Source organism: Schistocerca serialis, chromosome 4, assembly GCF_023864345.2.
Source record: "Schistocerca serialis cubense isolate TAMUIC-IGC-003099 chromosome 4, iqSchSeri2.2, whole genome shotgun sequence".
NCBI lineage: Eukaryota > Metazoa > Arthropoda > Insecta > Orthoptera > Acrididae > Schistocerca > Schistocerca serialis.
The window spans coordinates 794348341-794367473 of record NC_064641.1 but is presented as its reverse complement, the minus strand read 5'-3'; the positions used below and the strand labels follow the sequence as shown (position 1 = coordinate 794367473).

General features: G+C 42.6%; 1 protein-coding gene and 1 pseudogene across 1 annotated transcript in view; one reads left to right on the top strand and one right to left on the bottom strand.

Annotated features, from left to right (window-relative positions):
* The window catches only part of LOC126474771 (uncharacterized), a 790273-nt gene that overhangs the window by 194116 nt on the left and 577024 nt on the right, over positions 1 to 19133 (bottom strand). The gene's annotated exons all lie outside the window — the stretch shown is intronic.
* Positions 17843 to 17960, top strand: LOC126475857 (5S ribosomal RNA; annotated as a pseudogene).

The following is a 19133-nucleotide window of genomic DNA, read 5'->3' as shown; positions in this document are numbered from 1 at the left end:
ATGTGATACGTCAACTACTATGTATTCTGGTGTGTAGACTCCGAATATACCTTTCAAAATGTTCTAGCACATACCATTTTTGAGTTTTTACAGGTTTTTTTATTTTTCGTATTCAGTATTTCGCTTTTTTCTGTTCTCCTGTTTTGATGTTTAATTGTTTTTGATCTGCAGAGGAGAGCTAGAAGATCTACAAATCGTCGGTAAATGGTTGGTGTGCTAGTACGTTGGTTGAAGGAGATCCTCAGTGAGTGTTTCCTGTGAAAGATAGTGCAAAATTTTTGTGTTTAAAACTTACACTAAGAAAAATAGCGACTAGTAAATCTCGTTGCTGTCTAAACCACCCCGTCAACTTGTGTTATGTGTGTGGGAAATTCACTCCAAAAGCACAAAGAAAACCAATCACTGATTTGGTGAAGAAGATATATAAATTGTATTTTGGTTGTCCTCTTGGTGATGAAGATAAAAATTTTGCACCTCATATTGCCTGCATAACCTGTACTATAACCTTAACCGAGTGGTTGAAAGGAAAACACCGAGCCATGCCACTCGCTGTTCCGGTGGTGTTGTGTGAGCCTAATGACCATTATTCAGACTGTTATTTCTGTCTTACAAATATTTCGGGACATTCAAGTAAAACTAGACCCAAATGTATCTTCGGTGCATTTGCCTGTGCCCCATGACGAGGGGTTGCCTGTTCCTGTCTGTAACTTGAAAGCCACAGAACAAGACACCGTGTCAAGTGAATCAGAAAGTATTTAACACATAGAAAAGTACTGCCCTCAATATCATGACACTTTTCCTCAGCTCTTTAAACAAAAGCACTCCGTCTTCAGACCACAAGTGGCCCATCGGGACCATCCGACGGCCGTGTCATCCTCAGTTGAGGATGCGGATTGGAGGGACTTATGGTCAACACACCGCTCTCCCGGTCGTTATGATGGTTTTCTTTGACGGATTTTAAACAAAAGGAATTGAACGATTTGGTTCGCGATCTAAAACTTTTGAAACAGCAAGCTGAACTCTTGGGGTCGAGACTGCAACAACGGACCCTTCTAGCACCAGGGACAAAAATTTCCAGATCAAGAGGTACTTCTTTCGCTCATTATTTCGATATGCAGAATTAAATGTGTGTATGTAGAGATGTCAAAGGTCTGATGACGCAGCTAGGTGTGCAACACAATCCACAGGAGTGGCGACTATTTATTGACTCCAGTCAAACCTACTTGAAAGCAATACTACTGCATAATGGCAATGCATTTCCATCGACACCTTTGACTTAAGCAGTAAACATGAAACTTACGAAACCATGATTTTGCTGATAGAGGCAATCAAATATAAGGATCATGAATGGCAGTCTTGCTGTAATTTAAAAGTGGTTGCACTCCTTACAAGTTTAAAGGCTGGATTCACGAAATACTGTTGCTTTTGTGCCTTTGGGACAGCCGTGACACCAAGAACCACTATACAGTCAAGGAATGGCCTATAAGGAAGTCATATGTTCCTGGAAAGTAAATGTGAACGATACCCCATTGGTTGAGCCCGATAAAATCATTTTGCCTCCCCTTCATATCAAGTTGGGCCTTATAAAGAACTTTGTAAAAGCTCTGGGTAAAGAAGGTGAGGCCCTCAGTCAATTAAAAGAAAAGTTTCCCAAATTAAGTGAGGCAAAGCTGAAAGAGGGTAGATTTGTTGGACCATAAATAAGAAAATTGCTGAAAGATCCAACCTTTGATACCAAACTCACAGATATCCAATTATCTGCTTGGTGGTATTCTTTAAAAGCAATTGTGAAGGACTTTTTTGGTAACAGAAAAGACAAAAACTGTGTCACCATTGTAAATGATCTGTTGGACAACTATAAGAACATGGGGTGCAGAATGTCGCTTAAAATTCACTTTTTACATTCTCACCTTGATTTCTTCCCGAAAAATTTGGGAGCCGTAAGCGATGAGCATAGTGAACGCTTTCACCAAGACATTCTTATCATGGAACAACGTTACCAAGGCCATTGGAGCCCTTCGATGATGAGTGACTACTGCTGGGCTCTTGTTAGGGAGAGTGATGAAACGGCAAACAAAAGAAGAGCTCCGTCCAGCATTTTTCAAAACCCAAAGACGATTAAAGGTGAAAATATCTTCTGAACTAATCTGGCGCTTTTCTTGGCATACATACAAAATACTATTGATTTCAAACGTTCTGAATGTGTATTTTTGTTTGACTTAATTGTGTCAGTTGCCGCTACTACCATTTTTTATTCTTCTGTGTATCTAGGAAATAGAGAAAAACTGATTTTACAAGTGTATTCAACACGCCCAAAATTAGGTAAATCCACCAATTTGCAAACCAGATTCAGAAAAAAGTTTAAATTTGTAACTAGTGTTATCCGTCTCACATGTCGATACAGAAATCATAATGGATCGTATGTGTGAGAAGGCTGCTGAGCTACGCTCGCCTTTGCAGCTGTTAATGAAGTGGAGCAAAGGAAAAAGATGTGAGAACTGACAAGTCTCTACCATTTTCAACTTTCGTAGCAAACACGGGACGTTGCGTGTTGGCCTTTCTTGTCTCTCAGCTTTGCTTTATGACATTTTCAAATTCTTGATATAAAACTTACTCTGACGCTAGCACATAGTGCCGGTAACGTAACTGGTCCACGATAGCGCTGCTCATAGGTGGCAAGGCCAAGCAAAGTGCGCGATTCGCATGTTATGTAATCATGCATTCTTGTGTGCCTCGCAGCAGTTACTTTCACGATACGGTCAACCAGGAATTGGTCCAGCAGTTACTGCTATATAGCTAGTAGATGTTTTTATATAGCATTTTCGGGATTTCGCTTCTTATGTAGCTCACAGCTGGTTAGGCGAGGCTTCTGTATCAAAGAATTTGAGTCGGCTCAGCGAAATGTGACGATTTCGTGAGTTGCTTCTTAATGACTTGTCTGCGAAGCACACTTGCACTTATGCTGAGTCGGTGAAATATGACATGCTTGAAGATTGCGAATGTAGTGACTTGCTGACCAAGTCGAAAGAAGTAAGGCTAATAAAAGCGAGGCGGCAACCGGTAGAAGTAAGTCAGTGATGCTGCTGCTGCTGATGTTGTCCTCTTTACGTTTGTCATCGAAGGCTTTCGAAAAACGCACTGGGATGTTACCAGCACCAGAGAAGGGAGAAAAGTACCTGATCTCGAGCGCGAGACGCGTCGACACAAAATCTGGATCATCACTGCACGTTTATTAGAAGAACTGTGTGGTATATCTACCAGTAAGCATCTCAGCTATCAGTGATGAGGAACTTGACACTATCGATCTTTGCATGATTTACTGCTATAGGGTAAATAACGTCGCCTGAAGTTGGTTCAAATGGTTCAAATGGCTCTGAGCACTATGAGACTTAACATCTGAGGTCATCAGTCCCCTAGAACTTAGAACTACTTAAACCTAACTAACCTAAGGACAACACAAACATCCATGCCCGAGGCAGGATCCGAACCTGTTACCGTAGCGGTCGTGCAGTTCCAGACTGAAGCGCCTAGAAATTCTCGGCCACACCGGCCGGCGCCTGAAGTTGATTTCGACAATAATAGTAAGATTTAACGTTGCAGACATACAATTACTGTACTTTTTGCACGTATGTCCAGTAACAATTGTATACATACAGCATTAGTGCATATTATAAGAGTGTAAAGTCTCGATTCCTGTCCGTAAGGTATCACGTAGTAAAACTATATGAGAAATTAATGTTCGCTACCTGAAGGAAGATTGTTGCGATTCTGTTTTTAATTCACAGGAGAGTTACTTTTCACATGCAAGGTCACTGACCTAAACGACTTTTGAGAAGTAAATGCGAAACTAATACAGTTTCTCAAGAAAGACTGCTTACAGAATCCGAACATTTTATTATATTTGAAATGCGTGCTACGTATGAAAGTATTTATTAAACTGAACTGTTTCTGATTCAGTACAGTTAACTGACTGTTAGCCAAATGATAACTAAACCTTATTCATGTTGTATACTTTATGTCCATGAAACGCAGCTCTGTGTCAATTCGATTTTATTAAGGTAAACTAGGTTCCGAAACTTGGTTAGCTGCTGGAGATATTTCACATATTTACTAAATTTGTAGTAATGTACACTTTGCGATAGATGAAATCGTAAAAAGTGTTGAAGGTGAAGCAGAAAGTGTACTAAATTCATATATTAAAAACTACTGTTACGTATGTTATTTTATCATATAGTTTCCACTGCGTGACAGCGGAAGTGCCTTGCGATATACTGCAAGACAATAATTAATACCCTGTCATCTGGAATGTAGCTGATTCTACTGCGTAAAAACTTTCTTTTATTTGTGTAAATGTATACGCATAAATCAACAAATTAAATGTAAACGCATTAAAAGTGATTTATAACTGATTTATTTTGTGACATGCTTTTTAACTGATTTATTGTCAGTGTAAAATATGTAATAAATTTTTATTTACCTCATCTGAAAGTTGCTTCAGTTTAATACGAGGTGGACCATTAATCTGATACATTAGAACATACTTAATAATGTTGGAAAGTAAATTTGTGTTAGTGGAGTACGCATCCGCGCCATAGATTTTGCGTGATAACCTTGGGATGAAATCATAAAAAAGTTTCGTATTAACATGTTATTTAATTATCAATCTCTTTATTACAATGGTTGCACAGAGACAATGAATATACAGAGGCAAAGGTTAAAGACTAGATAAATCACAAGTTTATCGCATGTAGCGTCGGCTGACAACACCACGATATTTGGTGGTGGCGGTACATACACGTCTGGCTCTGCCACACCCCCATCTGTCTGTATTATCACTGTATTGCCTTCCAATGACACCTGAACATGATGCATAGACGTTTAGACTGTCGCTGGCCACTGTTATGTCCGATGGACCAGGTACGTAATGGCTTTGCGCAGTTTTTTCATTTCCTTTTCGAGCTTCCGTGGCCCTTGTATTCGCTAGGCACTGAGGTTTTTAGCCTTTTTGGAGTCTTTCCGTCGTGAGTTTTCCTCTGACTTGTATTTTCTATAACAGCGAGATATTCACGATCGTATGATACGATATCCTCCACTGTTTTATAATTTTCAAAATAATACCGACTTATATTGTCTCATTACTCAAGGTTCTAGCTAAACCCTTTCTAACACTACACCAGTTTATAACGTTACACAAAGCCAATGCTTAATACTCACGCAATGCTCATGAACTGGAACGATGACGTCACAGGCAACCCAAATAATGATCTGTATGTTGTAGACTCAGGCTTTGTTTATGCATTATTAATCTCGTAGTTATTAACGATTTCAATCTAACGGTATTCTACGGTATTCTGTCTCGCAAGGAATTCGATCGACTGTCACTGTAATAGACATATGCACGTTTCCGATTTAACAGACATTATTTTGAAACCCTTGAGCCATCCTGTGTAAAACGATACTACAGGCACTTAAGTTCTCTTTCTTACGGCACTGATAGTATCTAAACATTAAATCATAAAAGACAATAAAGCAATTAAATATTACTGATGAGGCAGTACAGTATTTGATATATAGGGTGAGTCACTAACTATTGCCACTTAGAATAACTCCGCAAGTATGATAGTAGCGGAAAAGTTTGCGGGATAAATGTTGCAAAGGACAACGGGACCATATTATGACGTTGGTTTTTTTTATTGCTAGGTGGGGTCGCGTCAGAGATATGATGGTCAACTTTGTTTCTTAAATGGGATGCTATAGTTTGGTACTTATTTTCTGATAGCGACTATCGAGACGAATCCAATGATATGAAACAGTAAGGCCTTTGACAGTCAACGAAGGTCAAAAAGGTGGCATGAACGTCTATTTACAGAAGGTGTTCTAAGTGATGACCAATGGTAACAATGCAGTGCTGCAATCCTCTTATCATGGACTGAGTGGTATTCCTTATCACTTCAGCACTGATCGAAGCACATAATTTGCGAAGAACCTAACGGTGTTCCGAAAGGATAGTCTAAACACAGTTGGCAGTGGTGAGTTTGTTGCTGTTAGAAGTAGTTTATCTTGTCGCGAAATTGAAGTAGATAGTTCCTGGGAGTCAGTATGGGCAGAGGTCATTGTTGACAACCGGAATAAAATAATAATTGGATCCTTTTACCGACCTCCCAATTCAGGTGATACATTTGCCAAAAGGTTCAAAGAAAACTTGAGTTTGATTTCAAACACGTACCCGGCCCATAGATTATAGTTGGTTCAAAAATGGTTCAAATGGCTCTGAGCACTATGAGACTTAATATCTATGGTCATCAGTCCCATAGAACTTAGAACTACTTAAACCTAACTAACCTAAGGACAGCACACAACACCCAGTCATCACGAGGCAGAGAAAATCACTGACCCCACCGGGAATCGAACCCGGGAACCCGGGCGTGGGAAGCGAGAACACCACCGCACGACAACGAGCTGCAGACGATTATATTTGGTGGTGACTTTAATTTACCCTCGATATGTTGGCGAAAATACATGTTTAATTCCGGAGGTACGCATAAAACATCATCCGAAATTGTGCTAAGCGCATTCTCTGTAAATTATTTCGAGCAGTTGGTTCATGAGCCCATGCGAATAGTAAACGGTTGCGAAAACACACTTGACCTCTTAGCAACAAATAATCCTGAGTTAATAACGAGCATCAAAACGGATACGTGGATTAGTGAACACAGGGTTGTCGTAGCGAGATTGAATACTGTAACCTACAAATCCTCCAAAAATAAACAAAAAATATATCTATTGAAAAAAGTAGATAAAAATTCACTTGACGCCTTCCTGAGAGACAATCTCCACTCCTTCCAAATTAATGATATATGTGGCTTGAATTTAGAGAAATAGTATCGGCATAAATTGAGAGGTTTATACCAAATAAATTAACAAACGACGGAGCTGATCTTCCTTTGTACACAAAACGGGTCAGAACACTGTTGCAGAAACAACGAAACAAATATACCAAACTTAAACAGACGCAAAATCCCCAAAATTGGCGATCTTTTACAGAAGCTCTAAATTTAGTGCGGACTTCAATGCGAGATGCTTATAACTGTTTCCACAACGAAACTTTGTCTCGAAATCTGGCAGAAAATCGAAAGAGATTCTGGTCGTATGTGAAGTATGTTAGGGGCAAGAAACAATCAATGCCTTCTCTGCGCGATAGCAATGGAGATACTATCGAAGGCAGTGAGTGCTGCCAATGCAGAGTTACTAAACACAGCCTTCGGAAATGCCTTCACAAAAGAAGACGAAGTAAATATTCCAGAATTCGAATCCAGAACAGCTGCCAACATGAGTAACGTAGCAGTAAATATCCTCGGAGTAGTGAAGCAACTTAAATCACTTAATAAAAGCAAGTCTTCTGGTCCAGACTGTAAACCAATTAGGGTCCTTTCAGAGCATTCTGATGCAATAAAGCAGTTACTGCATCCTTGATTTCAGCCGTAAATAGAAATATTAAAAAAGGTAGGAAAGTTTTCCTGTTTAGCAAAAGTGACAAAAAGCAGGTTTCAGAGTACTTGACGGCTCAACACAATAGTTTTTTCTCAAGTATAGATAGTGTTGAGGATCAGAGGACAAAGTTCAAAACCGTCGTACAGTATGCGTTAGATGAGTATGTTCCAAGCGAGATCGTAAGAGATGGAAAAGAGCCACCGTGGTACAACAATGGAGTTAGAAAACTGCTGCGGAAGCAAAGGGAACTTCACAGCAAACATAAACATAGCCAAAGCCTTGCAGACAAACAAAAATTACGCGAAGCGAAATGTAGTGTGAGGAGGGCTATGCGAGAGGCGTTCAATGAATTCGAAAGTAAAGTTCTATGTACTGACTTGGCAGAAAGTCCTAAGAAATTTTGGTCTTATGTCAAAGCGGTAGGTGGATTAAAACAAAATGTCCAGACACTCTGTGACCAAAATGGTACTGAAACGGAGGATGACAGACTAAAGGCCGAAATACTAAATTTCTTTTTCCAAAGCTGTTTCACAGAGGAAGACTGCACTGTAGTTCCTTCTCTAGATTGTAGCACAGATGACAAAATGGTAGATATCGAAATAGATGACAGAGGGACAGAAAAACAATAAAAATCGGTCAAAAGAGGAAAGGCCGCTGGACCTGATGGGATACCAGTTCGATTTTACACAGAGTACGCGAAGGAACTTGCCCCCTTCTGGCAGCGGTGTACCGTAGGTCTCTAGAAGTGCATAGCGTTCCAAAGAATTGGAAAAGGGCACAGATCATCCCCGTTTTCAAGAAGGGACGTCGAACAGTTGTGCAGAACTACAGACCTATGTCTCTAACATCGATCAGTTGTAGAATTTTGGAACACATATTATGTTCGAGTATAATGACTTTTCTGGAGACTAGAAATCTACTCTGTAGGAATCTGCATGGGTTTCGAAAAAGACGATCGTGTGAAACTCAGCTGGCGCTATTCGTCCACGAGACTCAGAGGGCCACAGACACGGGTTCCCAGGTAGATGCCGTGTTTCTTGAGTTCCGCAAGGCGTTCGATACAGTTCCCCACAGTCGTTTAATGTACAAAGTAAGAGCATATGGACTATCAGACCAATTGTGTGATTGGATTGAAGAGTTCCTAGATAACAGAACACAGCATGTCATTCTCAATGGAGAGAAGTCTTCCGAAGTAAGAGTGATTTTAAGTGTGCCGCAGGGAAGTGTCGTAGGACCGTTGCTATTCACAATATACATAAATGACCTTGTGGATAACATCGGAAGTTCACTGAGGCTTTTTGCGGATGATGCTGTAGTATATCGAGAGGGTGTAACAATGGATAATTGTACTGAAATGCAGGAGGATCTGCAACGAATTGGCGCATGGTGCAGGGAATGGGAAATGAATCTCAACGTAGACAAGTGTAATGTGCTGCGAATACATAGAAAGAAATATCCTTTATCATTTAGCTACAATACAGGAGGTCAGCAACTGGAAGCAGTTAATGCTATGAATTATCTGGGAGTAGGCATTAGGAGTGATTTAAAATGGAATGATCATATAAAGTTGATCGTCGGTAAAGCAGATGCCAGACTGAGATTAATTGGAAGAATCCTAAGGAAATGCAATCCGAAAACAAAGGAAGTAGGTTACAGTTCACTTGTTCACCCACTGCTTGAATATTGCTCACCAGTATGGGATCCGTACCAGATGGGGTTGATAGAGGAGATAGAGAAGATCCAACGGAGCGCAGCGCGCTTCGTTACAGGATCATTTAGTACTCGCGTAAGCGTTACGGCGATGATAGATAAACTCCAATGGAAGACTCTGCAGGAGAGACGCTCAGTAGCTCGGTACGGGCTTTTGTTGAAGTTTCGAGAACATACCTTCACCGAGGAGTCAAGCAGTATATTGCTCCCTCCTACGTATATCTCGCGAAGAAACCATGTGGATAAAATCAGGGAGATCAGAGCCCACACAGAGGTATACCGACAATCTTTCTTTCCACGAACAATACTAGACTGGAATAGAAGGGAGAATCGATAGCGGTACTCAAAGTTCCCTCCGCCACACACCGTCAGGTGGCTTGGGGAGTATGGATGTAGATGTAGAATATTTCCATACCTAACAATCATATAAACCGCTCGCTAGACGAAAGATCCGTACCCAAAGATTGGAAATTTGCACAGCTCACACCAATATTCAAGAAAGGCTGTAGGAATAATCCACTTAATTACAGCAGGAATCTGGAACTTATATTGGGTTCGAACATTATGAATTACCTCGAAAAAAAAAACGGTCTATTGACACACAGTCAACATGGGTTTAGAAAACATCGTTCTTGTGAAACACAACTAGCTCTTTATTTGCATGAAGTGTTGAGTGTTATTGATCAGGGATTTCAGATGGATTCCCTATTTCTCGATTTCCAGAAGGCTTTTGACGCTGTACCACGCAAGCGGTTTATAGTGAAACTGCGTGCTTATGGAAATCATCTAAGTTATGTGACTGGATTAGTGACTTCCTGTCAAAGGTCACAGTTCGTAGTAACTGACGGAAAGTCATCGACTAAAACAGAATTGATTTCTGGCGTTCCCCATGGTAGTGTTATATGCCCTTTGCTGTTCCTTGTCTATATAAACGATTTGGGAGACAATCTGAGCAGTCGTCTTAAGTTGTTTGCAGATGACGCTGTCGTTTATCGACTAATAAAATCGTCACAAGATCAAAGCAAACTGCAAAATGATTTAGAAAAGATTTCTGAGTGGTGCGAAAGTTGGCAGTTGATCCAAAATACCGAGATGTGTGTGGTCATGTAAATGACTGCTAAAAGGAATCTGTTAAACTTCGGTTACACGATAAATCAGTCAAATCTAAAGGCCACAAATTCAACCAAATAAAACTTAAATTGGAGGGAACACACAGAAAATGCTGTGGGGAAGGCTAACAGAAGACTGCGTTTTATTTGCAGGATACTTAAAAAATATAACAGATCTAGTAAAGAGACTGGCAATACTATGCTTGTCCGTCCTCTTTTAGAATGCTGCTGCGCGGTGTGGGATCCTTACCATATAGGACCAACGGAGTTTATCGAAAAAGTTCAAAGAAGGGCAGGACATTTTATATTATCTAGAAATGGGGGAGAGATTGTCACTGAAATGATACAGGATTTGGGGTGGACATCATTAAAACAAATGCGTTTTTCGTTGCGGAAGAATCTTCCCACCAAATTCCAGTCACCAACTTTTTCCCCCGAATGCGAAAATATTTTGTTGACATCGACCTAGTTAGGGAGAAACGACCACCACGATAAAATAATGGAAATCAGAGATCGTTACAGAAAGATATAGGTGTTCGTTCTTTCCGCGCCCTATACGAAATTGGAATAATAGAGAATTGTGAAGGTGGTTCGATGAACTCTCTGCCAGGCACTTAAATGTGATTTGCAGAGTATTCATGTAGTTGTAGATGTAGACATGCTCTGTCAATTCTCTCTCGTATATCGTTCAAATAGTAAATATTCGCAGAATACAGCGTATCCATCTAATGTGCCACTGACATGTAAACACTATTCGACGGTTTCGCAATACAGCGCTAATAGGAACGGAAAGACTAGTATCATCGAATCAAGCGAATGTAAATGATGTATTCCTTTGAAGAACAAGTCGATGTGCTTCTCATTTACGGAGAATACCAACGAAATTCAGTGAGAGCTAGACGCTGAAAGATATCCTCAACGTACTCACCTTACAGGTTGTACATTTAAATATGTGTGTGATAAATTGAGAGCAACTGGATCTTTAACGCACCGAAAACGTATCCGGCAAAGGAAAGTTACTAACGAGGAAACGGAAATTGGTGCTCTTGCCACTGTGGTTCGAGATCCTCGTGTTAATTCGCGTCAAATGGCAAGGGAATCTGGCATGACGCAGAGTTGTGTTGTTCGTGCTCTGTATCGCCATAAATATCATCCTTACCATATGTCTTCACCAAGAAATAACAAGTACGGATTGTATGCATCGCACTAAATTCTGCCGATAGGCTCAACTTCAGATTCAGAGGGATGACACATTTATTAATTTGATTTTATTTACTGACGAGGTTACATTCACGAACCATGAAAATGTTAATTTGCATAACATGCATTATTGGGCAACTGAAAATCCATGACTGATGACCTCAGAAGTTAAGTCCCATAGTGCTCAGAGCCATTTGAAACATTTTTTTGAAAATCCATGTTGGCTGCGGCAAGTTGCACACCAAAAACTATGGTCGGTGAATGTACGAGTATGGCGTGGGATTCTGGAGGACACATTTATAGGCCCCTATTTCATCAAAGGAAATCGTAATGGTGGGAAGTACACCATTTCCTGCAAGAAACATTGTCTGTTATTGGAAGAAATGCCTTCAGGAACAAGGAGCAGAATGTGGTATCGACAGGATGGGTGTCCGGCACATTTTTCGCTGATGGCTAGAAATAAGTCGCAGAGACATTTCCCAAATCGTTGGTTGGGTGCGGAGGAGATGCGTCGTGGCCGGCACGTTTGCCAGACTTGACGCGTCTGGATTTTTTCTTGTGAGGATTCGTAAGAAACATTGTGTATAATGACGTTCCAACTACACCTGAAGATGTGCGAGAGAGAATTGTCAGAGCATGTGCTTGATAAGTGCTGATGTGATAAGAAATACCACTCAGTCGATGATAAGAGGATTGCAGTACTGCATTGATACCAATAGTCATCACTTCGAACGCCTTCTGTAAATGGTCACTCATCCCACCTTTTTGACCTTCGTTGACCTTCAAAGACCTTACTGTTACACGTTACTGGATTCGTCTCGATAGCAGCTGTCAATAATAAGTACCAAACTGTAGCATCCCATTAAAAAAAAAGTTGACCTTCATATCTCTGACGAGACCACACCTAGCAACAAAAAACCAACGTCTTAATATGAGCCCCGCTGTCCCGTGCAACTTTTGTCCCACAAACTTTTCAGCTCTTTTCATACTTTCGGAGTTATTCTTGGTGGCAATAGTTAGTGACTCACACTGTATACATTTTTAGTGAAGTATAAAACACCTTTTCGTAGTTTTTGAAATATAATTCAGGTAATTCACATATTTTTGAACATGGCGCAAAGTTAGAATTGTTCTGATACTTTTGAACATGGTGCCCAAGTACTGTCAATATCTTTACGTATTTTTAATGCTGTGTGAACGCACGTAAGATGAAATGTAGTGACGACATAGAATTCTTGCTGCTGAAACTGTATCAGGTTGCTACTACAGAGCATCTCGCTACCCTGCATGCATGATGACGTCACATAAAGGATTCGTGGCTTGTGAAGTCATGGCTGCGGTACTGTCTGCGAAAGCGACATTGCGAATGTAAACAAAGTTGGTTGGATAGTACATTCCAAAACCAACCAGAAGGATGTTGAAAACTAAGAGGCTTCATAAAATAAGAAATGAGTTATTACTTACATTTGCGTCTACATCTATAGAAATCATAGCGAAGTGCATGGTAGGGAGTATTTCTTATTGAACCACATACCGGAATTTCTGCCCATTTCATCCATGTAAGGAGCATGCGGAGATGACTGCAAAATTGTTCAAATGGCCCTGAGCACTATGGGACTTAACATCTGAGGTCATCAGTCCCCCAGACTTAGAACTACTTAAACCTAACTAATCTAAGGATATCACACACATCCATGACCGAGGCAGGATTCGAACCTTCGATCGTAGAGGTCGCGCGGTTCCAGATTGAAACGTCTAGAACCGCTCGGCCACACCGGCCGGCCGACTGCAAAATGCCTGTGTGAGGTTTTAATTAGCCTATTTTTGTCTTTGGGATTCTTATGAGAGCGATAGGCGTGGGGTGCTAGTACTTTCTCAGATTCCTCACTTAATACTTCTTTCGTTGTGTTTTGTACGTCTGTCTTCAATAGTTTATCGGTTCAGGTATTTCTGTATTTTGGTGATGCTCTGCCGTGGTGCGGCGTAGCAACATGGCAGTTTGGAGGCTCTGCAGATGCTCTGAAGAGAAAACCCAGGAGGCTGTTTCTCGCGCAATGCAGTGTGCATTTGGCAGGCTGCAGTGTGCTAGCATGCAGCGAGAAGCTAAAACATGCACCAGACTGCGAGTCAACTTTTATCCGTTTCCATGAACTTATGCTAATGAAGCCTTATGTTATTCACTTATAAAAAGTATGCATTTTCCATTTAATTTCAAATCAATATCTTTCACAGTTTCCTAGATACAGAAATTTCCTTACCCTGCCTTTCACTTACATGATATCATATCCTACGAAACATTCCTAGATTTCTGAGAAGTGTCTGACACGGTGCCCCACGGCAGACTCTTAACGGAGGTACGAGCGTACCTTTATTGCACATTGCTAAAGCTGTCACTGGCTCAGAAAGGTGTTCAATATGTGCAGCTACAAAAATCTTCGAACATTTACCTAATTACATAAAACGCGTGACAGGTAACAAAGCTAGTTTTATAATCATTTCTCATCGACAATTTCTATTGCATTCACGTGTAGTTGCATGAGTAGGACTAAAATAATGTTATGTTCACTAATGTTAACAATTCGGGTCTGGTGGTCTGGCGCAAAAGCGTTTTACTGGAAACCGAGCGGTAGCGGAATCAAATTCCGGTCGGGCCTTGGGTTTTTCGGTCTGCGTTTTCTTTTTTTATTGGTCTTAGGGAGGCGCCCATACAGCCGTCTCAAGAGTGGAATGCCATTTAGGACTGCATGAACGTGAGGACAACACAACACCCAGTCCCAGAGAAAATCTCCGATACGTCCAGCGCGTTTTAATCTAACCTTCCCCTCTCAATGAAGTGATGAATCGCCAGAAGTGACACGTGTTTCGGATTCCAGGTTAAACTGTAAGTCCCCTTTTCCATATTGGATAACTAGGGTAGGTTAGGGACGTGCAAGTCGCTGAAGTGGAGTCCAGTAGAAATATTTGTACCAACCAACGAGCCACGCGAAGTTATTGGCTGGGCTCTGAGGACTATGGGACTTAACATCTGTGGTCATCAGTCCCCTAGAACTTAGAACTAATTAAACCTAACCTAAGGACATCACACACATCCATGCCCGAGGCAGGATTCGAACCTGCGACCGTAGTAGTCACGCGGTTCCGGACTGAGCGCCTTAACCGCGAGACCACCGCGGCCGGCGCGAAATTATTATTATTATTATTGTATAATGTTAACAATAATAATGCATACATTTCCTGTAAACTGACTCGTTCCACATCCTTTTGATAAAACAATCGTTCAAATGATCCATGGAACATGTAACTAACTCACTAAATAACTACGGAATAGTTTCCCAGATATGTGAGGGGCACGAAGACTTTTTAAACAACAGACCGCAGTACGTTGTCCTCGACGGCGAGTGTTCATCATAGACAAGGTTGTCGTCATGAGTGCCCCAGGGAGGTATGATAGTACCACTGTTATTCCCTACATGCAGGAATAACCTGACTGACAGGGTGAGCAACTATCTGCGGCTGTGTCGCAGTGATGTACGGGGAGGTATCGTCATTGAGTGGCTGTAGGAGGATACAAGATGACTTACACAAATTTCTAGTTCGTGTGATGAATGGCAGAAAAGCGAAAAAATGTAAGTTAATGAAGATGAGTAGGAAGAACAATCCCATAATATTCTAATAAATAAAACACCGTGGGAACAGGCCTTAAACGCCCAACGGTACCGACCGGCCGCCGTGTCGTGCTCAACCTTTAGGCGTCACCTGAAGCGGATACGGAGGGGCATGTGATCAGCACACCACTCTCCCGGCCGTTGCCAGTTTTCGTGACCGGTGCCGCTACTTCTCAGTCACGTAGCTCCTCAATCGGCCTCAAAACGGCTGAGTGCACCCCGCTTGCCAACAGCACTCGGCAGACCCTGATGGTGACCCATCCAAGAGTTAGCCAAGCCCAACAGCGCTGATATTCGGCGATACGACGGGAAACGGAGTTACCACTGCGGCAAGGCTGTTGGCCTTGGCGTGCAGTACTATTAATGTGTTGCTTGACACAGTCAATCGACTAAATAGCCAGAGGTAACGTTTCAAAGCGACATCAGATGGAACCATGGTGAGGAAGACGACTGGTCGACTTCGGTTTATTGGAAGAACACTGGTAAGACCAATTCTTGGGTACTGCTCGAGTGTTTGAGATCCCCACCAGATCGGATTAAAGGAACACAACGAAGCAACTCAGAAGCCGGCTGCCAGATTTACTGTCGATATTGCGGTGATGGTTTAGTAAGTCAGATGTGGATCCTTGGAGGGAAAGTGATATACACTCGTGTTCATAAGTTAAGGATAATGGTATATGGTGAAACAACGCTCTGGTGTACGGTTTGCGGGTTTAAATCACCTCGGGGTATGACCATGCGGTGCATTTGACCTGCGGTCGTCGCACTATGGCGCGGGCAGCAGTCCACATACGCAGAGCTGTGCTGGTGAATGTCAGAGTACGGTACAGCGAGTAAGTGTACAGACGTTTTCAGACTTAGTAATGGTGACTGTGTGTTGAAAATGGCTCAAAGAACACATATTGATAACGTTATGAGGGGTAGAATACTAGGACGACTGGAGGCTGGTCAAACAGAGAAGGTCGTAGCACGGGCCCTCCGTGTGCCACAAAGTGTGATCTCAAGATCATGGCAACGATTCCAGCAGACAGGAAACGTGTCCAGGCGCTGCAGTACGGGACGTCCACAGTGCACAACACCACAAGAAGACCGATAACCCACCATCAGTGCCCGCAGACGGCCTCGGAGCACTGCAGGTAGCCTCGCTCGGGACCTTACCACAGTCACTGGAACAGTTGTCTCCTGACACACAGTCTACAGACGACTGAAAAGACATGGTTTATTCGCCTGGAGACCTGCAAGGTGCATTCCATTGACACCTGGCCACAGGAGAGCCCGTAAAGCCTGGTGTCAAGAGCACAATACATGGTCACTGGAACAGTGGTCCCAAGTTATACCCACGGACGAGTCAAGGTATAGTCTGAACAGTGATTCTCACTGGGTTTTCATCTGGCATGAACCAGAAACCAAATACCAACCCCTTAATGTCCTTGAAAGGGACCTGTATAGATATCGTGGTTTGATGGTGTGGGGTGGGATTATGACTGGTGCACGTACACCCCTGCATGTCTTTGACAGAGGAACTGTAACAGGTCAGGTGTATCGGGACGTCATTTTGTACCAGTGTGTCCGCCTTTTCAGGGGTGCAGTGGTTCCCATCTTCGTCCTGATGGATGATAACGCACGGTCCCACCGAGCTGCCATTGTGGAGGAGTACCTTGAAACAGAAGATATCAAGCGACTGGAGTGGCCTGCCTGTTCTCCAGATCTAAACCCCATCGAGCACGTCTGGGAAGCTCTCGGTCGACGTATTTCTGCACGTCTTCAAACCCTACGACACTTCAGAGGCTCCGACAGGCACTGGTGCAAGAATGGGAGGCTATACCCCAGCAGTTGCTCGACCACCGATCCAGAGTATACCAATACGTTGTGCGTCCTGTGCACGTGTGCATGGTGGTCATATCCCATATTGATGTCTGGGTACATTCGCAGGAAGCAGTGGCGTTTTGTAGCACATGTGTTTCGGGACGGTTTTCCCAACTTATCACCAATACCGTGGACTTACAGATCTGTGTCGTTTGTGTTTCCTATGTGCCTATGCTATTAGCGTCAGTTTTGTGTAGTGCCACGTTGTGTGGCACCACATTTTGCAATTTTCCTTAATTTATGAGCATGAGTGTACTTTTCGAGGAACACTTGAGAAAATTTATAGGAAGGGCATTTGAAGCTGACTGCAGAGCCATTCTACTATCGCCAACATACATTTCGCGTAAGGACCACAAAGATAAGAGAAACCAGGGTTCGTACGGTGGCATGTGGATAGTCGCTTTTTCTTCGCTCTGTTTGCGAATGGAAGAGGAAAGGTTCAAAAAATGTTCAAATGTGTGTGACAACTTATGGGACTTAACTGCTAAGGTCATCAGTCCCTAAGCTTACACACTACTTAACCTAAATAATCTTAAGGACAAACACACACACCCATGCCCGAGGGAGGACTCGAACCTCCACCGGGATCAGCCGCAGAGTCCATGACTGTAGCGCCCTAGACCACTCGGATAATCCCGCGCGGCGAACAGGAAAGGAAATGACTAGTAGTGAATACAACGTACACTTCGCGACGCACCATACGATGGCTTGCAGAGTATCTGTGTGAATGCAGAGAGAAAATTTTCAGTAGATAAAAACAAATTGCTGTTTGCGTACTATTAGACGGCAAGTGGAGTGAATGGCGACGGCCTTGCCGCAGTGGATACACCGGTTCCCGTCAGATCACCGAAGTTAAGCGCTGTCGGGCGTGGACGGCACTTGGATGGGTGACCATCCGGGCTGCCACGCGCTGTTGTCATTTTTCGGGGTGCACTCAGCCCGTGATGCCAATTGAGGAGCTACTCGACCGAATAGTAGCGGCTCCGGTCAAAGAAAACCATCGTAACGACCGGGAGAGAGGTGTGCTGACCACACGCCCCTCTTATCCGTATCCTCAGCTGAGGATGACACGGCGGTCGGATGGTCCCGATGGACTACTTGTGGCCTGAAGACGGTGTGCTTACGTGGAATGAATGGGAGATAAACGTGACGTTTCTTTAGGGATGCCTCCAGCTGAAACCACTCATTGATGATTAGATCCAGTAGAGGTACCAGTTTGTGGGGATAATGATTGCTACATTTCACCAGCTTTTCCGAGAGATCCATGTTTGAGATTGGCTGACTCAGCGAATTAATAATTGGCAACCAATGCTGTACAATCGCAATAAGGTCATGGGATGTTCAGTTGACTCTTTTACTAGAACATGTTACACGTTTCTGGATTACACCCATCTTCATACATTACGAACTTCAACTCCTTCCTGACCAAGTTGTCAAGGGTGTACGCCTGGTTGGTTAGGAAGGATTTGAAGTTTGTGATGTATGAAGATGGGTGTAATCCCGAAACGCGTAACATGTTGTAATAAGAGTCAATTGAACATCTCATGACTTTATTGCGATTGTACAGCATTGGTTGCCAATTATTAACATAAAAATGATCGCAGGCCTCAGGCGGGATTTTATGTCCTGTATATCATGATTGAGCGTGCAAGTGAAGGTGTGATACGGTGCCTGATTGTTGAACGAGGAACTTAGACCTCCAACCCTGTGAATACAGCTGTAATAATTTTGAAAGACGGGCGCATCCACACCACATTAATCACGAAGGCGTAGTAGAAATGGAAACACTTGGCCACTCAGAATGCTGCTGTTGTTCTGCGCGCGCAGTCCGGAACCGCGAGACTGCTACGGTCGCAGGTTCGAGTCCTGCCTCGGGCATGAATGTGTGTGGTGTTCTTAGGTTAGTTAGGTTTAAGTAGTTCTAAGTTCTAGGGGACTGATGACCACAGATGTTGAGTCCCATAGTGCTCAGAGCCATTTTTTTGCTGCTGTTGAAATAAACATGGTTCATGTTCACCGTAACCTGACTGATTGGACATAGCTCATAACAGAACTGTCTCCAGTCTGATCTGTATCCTGCCACATTGGGCTA